Source organism: Sinocyclocheilus rhinocerous, unplaced genomic scaffold (genome assembly GCF_001515625.1).
Source record: "Sinocyclocheilus rhinocerous isolate Xijiao unplaced genomic scaffold, SAMN03320098_v1.1 scaffold289, whole genome shotgun sequence".
Lineage (NCBI taxonomy): Eukaryota > Metazoa > Chordata > Actinopteri > Cypriniformes > Cyprinidae > Sinocyclocheilus > Sinocyclocheilus rhinocerous.
Window position 1 is genome coordinate 1290588 of NW_015636845.1, and position 11262 is coordinate 1301849.

Below are 11262 nucleotides of genomic sequence, written 5' to 3' on the forward strand. Positions count from 1 at the left end.
TACGAATGTGAATAAATTGGTCTTTTGATTCCGTTCTTTTCAGTTCAATGACTATTTTGTTCAGTATAACTTTTGTGAACATATACCAAGGAGAACCAGGTCAGATATCAAGATTTTCAGTGGGCTTTTTGGTCTATTTCTTGCGCAAACCTTATCTTTTACCTTCAAAAGACTTATAGATTATAGTGTACAAATAGTATAAAGCACTTTTATGATACTTTTATGGCATTTAATTTATAATTCTGGGGTTTGTCATAGAGAAGAGTGACAAGGATATTCTTCAAAAATGTGTGTTCTATACAGAAAAAGTACTACAGGTTCTATTACGACATGAGAATTAGTTTTTGGTTGAACTAGCTATTCCATTAAGAGTAGGAGTAAGGGGCCATTCACACAGAACGCGTTTTTCCATTCCAATGTGCTACTTTTTCTTTGTTTTTCTATGTAAACATGTGCTAGACGGATGTGTATGACCATTGCACTCGCGTCTTGCATCTTCTGCAGCGTCTCGCACGTGAGCGCCGCGTTTTTAAGATGCCGTGTCTAGTTAAACGAATTTCAACTTTTACACGCAACGCCACTCATCAATGTCAGTTCCAAAACAGTGGACCAATCAGAGGATCCCAGAGGCTGGGCAAGCGTTGCAGCTTTTGTTTACAGTAGCAAGTTGGCATGGCAACTGTTTTATTTGACGGCAACATAGTGAGGCGATTCATTTTAATGATGTCAGATCTTCTTTAATTGATCTTGCTTTCACCAATTCCATTCATTTCATTCACACATGTGGACCTCTATTTGTCATTACCACATATTTGGCCATATTTCTGAGTTGTCGGTTTATTTGCATGCACTTGTATGCAAATGCTCAGTGTCATTCGCAATGACTCAACCCCCGTGTTTGCACATCACTTACTGAAGGCTCTTGCCTCTTGCCTGTCTTCTCTCCAAAAGCGAAAAACTGGAAGAATCCACGCAAGGAAACAAAGATCTGCTCAGGCACCTCTTCACTGGCACAATTCAGCATCTGCTCCACTCACCTTGAGACGTCCACCCCTCACCTTCCTCACCCCCACACCCAAGAAAATGTGCCATCTAGAAATGGACTTTGGCTGAGAGAAGGAGAGGAAAAAAAGAAGGCAATTAGTCATCGATTTCAAAGAGAGTGTATAATAAAACGTTTCCCCCCTAAGGTAAACCTGTGGAATACAAACACGAATTAACCGCCCACACGAGCCCTGTGAATAAGGCTAGAAGAATGTACGGCAGCCCACACAACCGCTATTAAAGAGTGTCACACTTAGACACACCGACACATGTAGATATGCCTCTCACCTCCCTGTCACTCTACCCTTAGAGGAGTCGTACAGCCTTTCAATATTCATCATGTAAAAAGCACAGGCTATACTCAGGTCCTCAGATCTTTTCACACTCGCATGATGGAGTTCTTTCATAGCCGTGCACTGCGGGGTGAGATAAATGTACACCAAACCTATATGTAAACGTGAACGTGCACTGCCAGAAATGTCTGTGTGAAAATAAGATATAAATTGATACATTTCGTGAGGTTTTTTTAAGTAGTAAAAAAATGTGCTGAGAAAAAGTCAACAAACGTATATATAAAATACTTTTTTTCTCTGGGAGCTTATGGCAGTTTTTTTCTCAGGTAAATTTATCTTGCTTGGTATTTACAGGAAATTTACATTTTTTTATGTAATATAATATAATATTCATTATATTATACCACAACATGATTTTGCATATGATATTGCTTGAAATATTGTTTTATATTATAATAAAATAATACAATTTTAACAACAATGTCATATTTTTGTTGACTTTGTTGTTGAAAAGCTGAAATTATGTCATCCTGTCTTACTGAGTCCGTCATGTTTCTGTTAGAGGACTCAGTTTGGACACCTACTCGACACCCTCCCGCTCTCCGCGGTTACCCTAGCAACGGCTATGGTTACTAGGGTGCCTTGTCTCCCAATGGGCTTTCACTGCGTTTGACTGTTTTTGAATCGAAAGAGAGAGAGAGAGAAAGTGAGAGGACAAGTGTTTGTGAAAAATCCACATTCAGAATTTCCCAATCCCACATACAACTTAAACTGCAATCGCATCAAAACACCAGCAAAGGTTAAACCTCAGATCACTTTGACCTTTTTTAAAATCTCAATGTGTAGGCCCTCACAGGCCTCAAACCTTTGGAAAAAGTACAGAAATACTTCTTAGAACAGGATGCTTAAGTAAAGAATTGGTACAATTTGTTCCCTAAGAGGTCACAAAACCCTTACAAGTATTTTTTTGTATATATGTGCATATATATATAGTGCATGTGTGTTTATGTATATACATAAATATAACATAAACACACATGCACTATACAGTATATATACACATATATATATACAAAAAAAAATACTTGTAAGGGTTTTGTGACCACTTAGGGAACAAATTGAACCAATTCTTTACTTAAGAATTCTGTTCTAAGTAGTATTTCTGTACTTTTTCCAAAGGTTTGAGGATTTATCGTACATGCCATTCTGAAGTACTTGAGAGAGTACCATGGTATTATCCAAAAACCCATGGTACTTTTTTTTGTGTGACATAGTGTGACATGTTTTGTCTGAGAAACCCAGCAAATGTGTCATAGGTTTGTGTTCAATGCATTGTCTGTTTTTATAGCAGGTCTTTACCAAGGATGAGCACACTTGCCACAGAAGTGTGACATCAATAGAGTCTTAGTTTCCAGGAAAGAGATATTGTCTGTTCTGTCCCTTCACCCACATGGTGCAGATGAGACATGATGAACTACTTCTCTGGGGCCACTCTGGGATGTCCAGAGATGAGCTCTTTCAGTTTTTGAATTGTGAGTGAGTGATGGGAAAAATGTCTGGGGCTGAACTGATGTGAGGTCTGACCGCTGAGGACAATGCTGAAAGGAAACATGCCTACTGTGTCTGTCACTCAGTTTGTTTAATCATATTTTCCATAAAATGGGGATTTTAGGTTCAATGTTTTTTCCCCCTGTGTTTTGTAGTCTTAAGCAATATTTTGTAAAATGCAGAAGAATATTTCTATGATATAAACAATGTATGATAAATACATCTGTTAAACACAGTTTTAGTTGAATTTTCTGTAGCTCAACAGGTAGCAGAGGTTTGTCCCAGGAAATGCACATGCTAATTTAAACATTGCATACCTTGATAAAATCCTTATGGCACATATGCTGGTATTACAGTGAGTATAAAGACTCATTTGCAACCCTGTTTGCCCCATAACCTGTTTTGTTTCTTAAGTGAAACAGGATGTTCAATGAAAGAAAATGTACAGTAGGACAAGCTTGATTTTATCCATCTGTATAGTTGATTGGATTGTAAAAAATAGGCATTTCGGGCATTTTTGAAAGAATAGTGTTATGCTTAAGGCTGCATTATTTGATTAAAAAAACATTGTGAAATATTATTACAATTTGACATAACATTTTTCAACTGTGATTAAATTTTAAAATGTAATTTATTCCCGTGATGACAAACTGAAATTTCCTGCAGTCATTACTCCACTCTTTAGTGTCACAGTGCTACTCAGTATTTTTGTGGAAACCATGATATTTCTTGTATGATTCATTAATGAATAAGAAGAAAAAACAGCATTTATTTGAAATAGAAACCTTTTTGTAAAATTATAAATGTCTTTATTGTCACTTTAATGTCAATTTAATGCTCTTCTATATTAATAAAATATAAAAAGGCTACAGCAGCTAAAGTGACGTCAACAGAAAACGAAAGTTGTCTCAAAGAAAAAGAAAATTATTACATTTTGTTTAAAGGTTATGAAGACAAAAATTTTTAATGTGCACCAATGAATTTTTCGCCAGGAAAGTGCATAAAGTAAATGGGATACATTTTTATTTCTCGTTATTCTCTTTCTCTCTTTTTTTAGTTAAGAGCAATAAATATCTCCTTTTTTTGAAGAACAACAATACATCCAATGCTCAAAAAGTGATTTTAATGCAGGCTGCAACGCCAGACAGAAGTTGGTGGCCTTTAGTAAACAGTAGAAAATGGTCATGATGGTCTGACCTCCAAACATTATTGAAGCAGACTCTCATAAGTGTCTCGATGTGACTCATGGCCCTATGCGGTGTCTGAAGTAGGAAGGGTTGACACGAGCGCTAATGTATGCAAAAGCTTTTCACTTATCAAGAGCTGTTAGCTCATCATTGTGAAATGTCAGACCAATTTCTGTCTGTATGATTCACCCAGGTGTTCTTTGTTGCTACATGTTGCCCCCAGAATTTAGAATATGTCAACGGCATTGATGTATTTTAACATGCCGGGAGAGACTTGGACTTTTCCCCCTCGTGCCTTGACTGATGCTTGCATGTAATTTTAAACATTAAAGTCCACAACCAGTGGCACTTTTTAGAAAATTAGACATTCAAGGTTCAGTCCTACTGTAATGAAGCAAACTGCGTCTGTGATGCTCCTCGCCAGCCGCTGCCTTCAGCTACGTTGTAAACGAATGTCCCTTCTTAGCTGGACAAAGCCTCTCATTCCCACTGGAATGCAATAAGACAGAACATGCGGCCGAGTTTGATGCCTCGTCTTAGGTTGCGCAGGTGTACATGTGCTCTGGATTTGCTGTTATTGAATGACTGAATTGACAGGGGGCCGCGTTTGTCACAGCCTGGTAACCTCCCGCCGACAGACCTCCCGTCATCAAGGCCAAGAACGAGGAGAAAGCAATCGGCATGCAGATGAAAAACGTCTGTCAGCACTCTGCCATGTCTATATAATCCTCCAAGACAAATTAGCAGGATCTTTCAGAAAAAGGAAAGCCCTTTTTACCCACTGTAGGAAGTGCAAACCATCTCTCCTCATGGGGGATCTTTTCTTTCTTTCTGGTTTTTCATGCTGAGGTTCAACTGTTACTTTGGAGATGATTTTTTCCCCCCCAACCGTCAAATGTTGTCCAGTATCATAGAAAACATATGATATCATGTTCCTTCAGCATTTGAGTTCAGTCTGTCTTTTTCAAGATTTAAATTACTCAAATTGTCTTAAGCTTTGCCGGAAAAGTCAAAAACATACAGGTGACGGGATGACATGGGTCATGAAATGACTTGACCCTCCACAGACTGCACAGGACCACCGGGGTTCACCAGAGAAAGACCCTGTCGTCAACTAATTTATGTCCCACTGTATGAGTCTCCAGTACTCTCATCCGAAGTTCACACAGTTTTTTTTTTAATAGACAGCTCAAATAACCCTGAGAACCATTAGTTTATAATCCATAATTTATGGGGCATTTAAGATCTAAATTTCATTTTATGAGTATGTCAGAGCTTGTTTCCGATGTGTCTCTTAAAAGGGACATCATGCCCATTTTCCAAAAGTTGATATGATTCTTTAGGGTCTTCATAAATCGTCTGTAACATTCTTTGGTAAAAATTGCTCAATGGTCGTGTAAAACAACACCCTTTTTACCTGGTCAAACACATCTCTGTTCACAGCAACCCGCTTTCATTTCATCCAATGTCCCATTTAACAAGATATGTGCCAGCTGTTCTTCTTCTTCTTCTTTTTTTTATTATTACTATTATTATACATTTTATATACACTACCGTTCAAAACTTTGGGGTCTATAATTTATTTGTCTTTTTTTGAAAGAAGTTTGTTTACCAAGGCTGCATTTATTTAATCAAAAATACAGTACAAACTGTGATATTGTAAAAAAAAAAACACCCCTTTTCTATTTGAATATATTTTAAAGGGAAATTTATTTCTGTGGTGGCAAAGCTGAATTTTCAGCAGCCATTACTCCAGTCTTCAGTTTAACTTAAAACTTCAGAAATCATTCTAATATGCTGATTTAGTGTTTAAGAAACATTTCTGATAATTATCAATTTCAACAATGGTTGTGCCTCTTAACATTTTTGTGAAAACTGTGATACATTTTTTTTAGGATTATTTATTTTTTTGATGAATACGATCGAGAATAGCAAAAGAATAGCATTTATTTAAAAGAAATTTAAATGTTTTTACTGTTGATCAAATTAAATAATTTGTTTATTTTTTGAATGGTACTGTATGTTAGAATAAGAATCGTGGCAAGAGCTGCACTAGAAACATTAGCTGAAGTTACAAAAACCTCAGACAGTGAGAATGGTTGGAGCTTTAACATAATGGTTTTATGTGGACGATGTGAGTTCTAATTTGGCTTGCAACATTTTCTGATCCTGTTCTCCACTCATCTACTTATCATTGCCTGTCCTTTTTTAAACTATCCTTTCGAGTGAAAATGTGAAAAATGAAGGTTTGAATGAAAATTTTGGTGGCTGTTTATTTAATTTTGTGAATCACAGTGTGAAGATATACAAGCAGTCGTTTTCCTCACTTCTGTGACCCCAACGACATTCAAACTCCACCTTTAAGTCTAATATTTTTATCACACATTCATTAACTTCCACTAATTAATTAAGAAGTCCAGGGGGAATTTAGCTCTTGAGTTGAGTCTCATCCATTGCAAGCCCAATCTGTTTACTGTCATTGCACTTAAGGTTTATATTAACATGCTGACTCCTGAAAAAAAAAACAGAGTGAGAGAAAGAGATAGACAGTAATGAGAGAGAAAGTGCAAAAAAAGACAAATCTATTGTCTCTTTGTTTTTTATGCTTGTCTCGGTGGAATTACTTTTCTGCAGTTGAACTTCCCACCTTGCTTCAAGCACTCTAGCCCACTCCACAGCCCCCACCCCCCACAGCTGTCCCTGGAGAGGACCCCCCTGACCCTCCTCAGCCTATCTGCGCCAATGCAGCCCACTTCTCCAAGTCCTGGAGAGGAGAGCCAGGCTCCACCGAGCAGCTGGTGAAGAGGCAGAGAGATGATGCCTCTCTAGCTCGCTCTCTCATTCTCTCTCATTCTTTGCCAAGTTACATCCAAATGTCCGTAGTCCAGGCAACTAAATTCAATAATGGACTAATGCACCTGTATTTTTAAAAATTATTTTAATGTAAATATTATGTGTGGCACTTTCAAGGAATACAAGTTTTGGAGGCACAAGTGACATGTTTATTATTCTTTATGTCTTTACATAAAATTACAGTACATGTCTTTATCTTCCATTACAGATCCATTATTTGTGGTTAGTGCCCAATATATACAACTGAAAACATTTTATATGCACATTATATTGCATTAATGCATTGTGTTGCGTGGATTCAGTGTCTGTGTGAAGAGTGAAGGTAGATCATCCCTTTCAGGACTCGGGAGCACTGATCCGATAATGTGTCAAACTCCTCTGACCCTGATCGGCAAAGTTCCCCGCAGGGCCTTTGAAAGGAAGCAGACTAATGGTCATTCATCACTAAGCACTGGGTAAACAGAGGAAGTGAGAGGGTGATCGTGCCTTTGTGTAATTTATGTGGGAAGCGATGTGTGTACAACCGTGTGCAGGGCAGAGTTGTCTACGTTAGGCTCCAGAATGCTTTTATTTAAGGTTCTACTTGACCCATAGTGAATCACCTCAGAGGCACCTGATCTAAAGGTGCTGTCTCCAGACTGGCCCCCCAGCTTGATCTTGTTTGAACTTGGTGATCTCTGTGTGAAGATGAGCTGAGAATATAAATTGTTAAGGCAATAAAGAAGTATCACTGTAAAACAAAAATATTTGTACAATATTACAATTAATTTAAAGGAATAGTTCACCCAAAAATGAACATTTGCTGAAAAAGTAATCACCCTCAGGCCATCCAAGAACTCATCTTCAAGTTTGAATGCTTCAAGCTTTCTTCATCAGATTTGAAGAAATTTAGCATTACATCATTTGCTCACCAATAGATCTTCTGCAGTGAATGGGTGCCATCAGAATGAGAGTCCAAACAGCTGATAAAAACATCACAGTAATCCACACCACTCAAGTTCATCAATTAACATCTTGGGAATTGAATAGCTGCAAGTTTGTAAGAAACAAATCCATCATTAAGAGGTTTGAACTTTAAATTGTCACTTCTGGCCAAAATACAAGTCCATAACACATGATAATATTTCCTCTAGTGAAAAAATTCATCCTCCCATCTCACATCAAAATCCACCAACATATTTATTTAGAACTGTTTTGAACTCTTTCCGCTTGTAAACGATGCTGGATCTGTGCATATTTCTCTCCTGTTTCAGATGACACTGCTTTTTCAGTGGAGAAAGCAATATTATGGATGGAGGAATCATATTTTAACCGGAAGCAATGGTTTAAAGTTAAAAACACGGATTTGTTTAATACAAACACACAGCTTTTCACTTCACAAGACGTTAATTGATGGACTAGAGTTGTGTGGATTATTTGTGGATTACTGTTATGTTTTTATCAGATGTTTGAACTCACATTCTGATGGCACCCATTCACTGCAGAGGATCTATTGATGAGCTACTGATGTAATGCTAATTTTCTCCAAATCTGCTCCAGTGAAGAAACAAACAGTATTGGATGGCCTAAGGGTAAGTACATTTTCAGCAAATTTTCATTTTTGGGTGAATTATTCCTTTAAACACTGCCCTCTAAAACTTTGTTTTCTTGTAGAATCAGTTACATATAAGTGTATGCACATGTGTATTTGGTTTAGGTTTAGTCTTGCTTTCTTAAGGTCTTATTGTTCCCTTTCACTGTCAGTCAGTGAATCTTCCAACCCCTTAAGCATGTGTGACTAAGACATACCAACCTACAAGTTCATTCAAGGCAAACGGTACAAAAATGATAACAATCCTGTTGGTTCATGCTCCTGTCTTAGTATATGTTCACGGTGAAATACCAGTGATATACAGGTAGACACATCTTTTCTTTAATAGACCTGGGTTGAATAGAGATGCTGTCAGGTTGCTGGTCAGAATGCTTGAAAGCCTGCTGTTAACAATTGACGATTAACAGAGACGCTGATATTGTTCTCTAACTTAATTCCTTTGCATTATCTCTTAAATACTGCTACTGTTGGCTCAGTGGGGAAGCAGCCATTAATGTAATTAATTAATAAACATGAACATGAAGTTAAGTTAATCTCAATAGCCTGATTGTTTTGAGAATTAGTGTTGCCATGTTAGTATTTGGAACCAAATTTATAAACAGAACTGCATTTGTCAGGGGACTTTGACACTCATGCTTATGTGCAGAGAATGGTAATGTTCATTGGTTTATCTAATAATTCATGTGCTGGTTATAATATTATTTTTAATCATTTTATTTTAGGATTTTTTTGCCTTCACATGATCCAGGTTAGTTGACCCTGGGTCCCTGTGAGCCACCAGTTATATGTCCCAAGAATGTGCAAAGAAAAAAGCATCACAACTCAACATTGATTGATTGATTGATTGATTGATTGATTGATTGATTGATTGTAAAGTCATGAGACACTTCCTGGTGGTAGCTTGATGTATTTAAAGGGATATTCAGGATTATTTACAACTGAATCTCTTTAGACAGCATCTGTGGCATACTGTTGATTACAGTAATTAAGTCTTGTCCCTCATTTTGTAAAACAATGGATGTTCACAGTAATGTGCTTACAATAGAATCCTTGCAGGGAAGTGGGCAGCACGTCGAATAAATGTTTAATGTGCAACTATAAGACTGTTTTGCAAGTATAATCATAAGACGTGTTGTCATGAAACTTGTGTGCAGGAATTCCTTGCCAACAATTTCTGTTATTTAGTATTTGTTAATATGTACCAAGGAGAGACATGGGAGATGTAGGACTATAACTATATAGTAAGCACAGTTAGTATGTACGGACGATCTGACAGGTCTCTACAGCTCAAATAACAAACCATTTTTAAATACAAAAGTTTGTGCTTTAACAGAAATGCTTTAACCAAATGCCATTGTAGCCAAAAGGCTACAATGTTGGTGTATTACTGTAAACTAATTTTCTATACATTTTTATAAATTGAGGGATAGGTCAAAACTATTTTGTGTGGTAATCAGTAAGATGCTATTGTTCCGAGTATATTGTTCTCTAATAATAAGACATGCCTTGAGTTGGAAGTGTGTTGTTAGTGGGTTGCACAAAAAAGCACGCAGCTACCTTTGAAGGGGTATGAAACAGAGCATTAAAAATAATTAAGAGGAACTTGAGCATCTTGTTGCAGTTTCCTGGCCTGCTGACTTCAAGAGAGCAGTTCACTGTGAGACTGATATTTCAGACATATCCCCTTCATGAGCTCCTTGCACCAGCTGGAAATGGAAGAAACTAGTAAGCAAAACAATGTGATAAAAGGGAGGATAAATAGTTTGAGCAATTCTACCATTGTTATCAAACTGTCTAAATAGGAATGAATGATATATCTTTATAACATCAGTTCTGAGCCTAAATGACGGATTTTTAAATGTATCGGATATTTAATTGTGCATGCTAATTTCTCCTATGTTTTACATTACCATTGTCATTATCTAACTCTCAGCTGAAGTTAATCTTTAAATGTATTATCACAAATGTATTATCTTTAGCAAGTTTCAAAAAGAATACCCATTTTCACACTGTAATGTACATTATAACATTGTGATGACTAAATTTACTTGTAGCATTTACAATGATTTTATAGAATTATATTTTGATATCTGCCATTTATGAGTTCTTCAGCCATAAAATGAAAATAGTTCTGTTATATTAAAATCTGTATCGAATTTTAATATCGGTGCATCCCTACATTTAAATATTCTAGATTTTAGTTTTAGTGGTTTTAGTTGTGCTGATTTTTGAGGGCTGCATTATTGTCATTTTAAAACAGGTGACTTTTTTTCAAATGCATTTTCTATGCAGGCCAAATAAAGATACTTGAACGGCGTCCATAGATGAAAGAACCCAGAATAATATTCCAGAATGCGATAACATTCCTGTATTAAAGACTACAAAAGGAAACCCTTTTTCAGGCTGAATTCTTCTTCTCTCAATTTTCACTTTAATAAGAATTTGAGGTACCATCAAGGACAACTCATGTATGCCACTGAACCTTTTGGCTCATTAGACAGGTGACGCCGTAGTCTCGCTCGGCTCTGTAAGAGGGAGTGTTAGGATAATGGTGCCGCAGAATCACATTACCAAACACCCACACATGCATGCATACATAGACGCCAGCATACACTCGACCATCGGCGCAGAACACAAAGACAAAGAGACGAATGGAACTAGAGAGCCTTCGTACGTGGCTTTCCTGGTCCATCCAGATGGGGATGAATTGAGCGATGGAGGCTGGCTTCATATTTATTCATCACCC

At 37.1% G+C, this 11262-nt stretch overlaps 1 long non-coding RNA gene across 1 annotated transcript in view; it reads left to right on the forward strand.

Annotated features, from left to right (window-relative positions):
* The window catches only part of LOC107748199 (uncharacterized), a 29077-nt gene extending 18816 nt beyond the window's left edge, over positions 1 to 10261 (forward strand). Inside the window, exon 4 of the long non-coding RNA XR_001640893.1 lies at positions 10138 to 10261. This is a non-coding gene — a long non-coding RNA (uncharacterized LOC107748199). The remainder of the gene's footprint in view (positions 1 to 10137) is intronic.
* The last annotated feature ends 1001 nt before the right edge of the window (positions 10262 to 11262 follow it).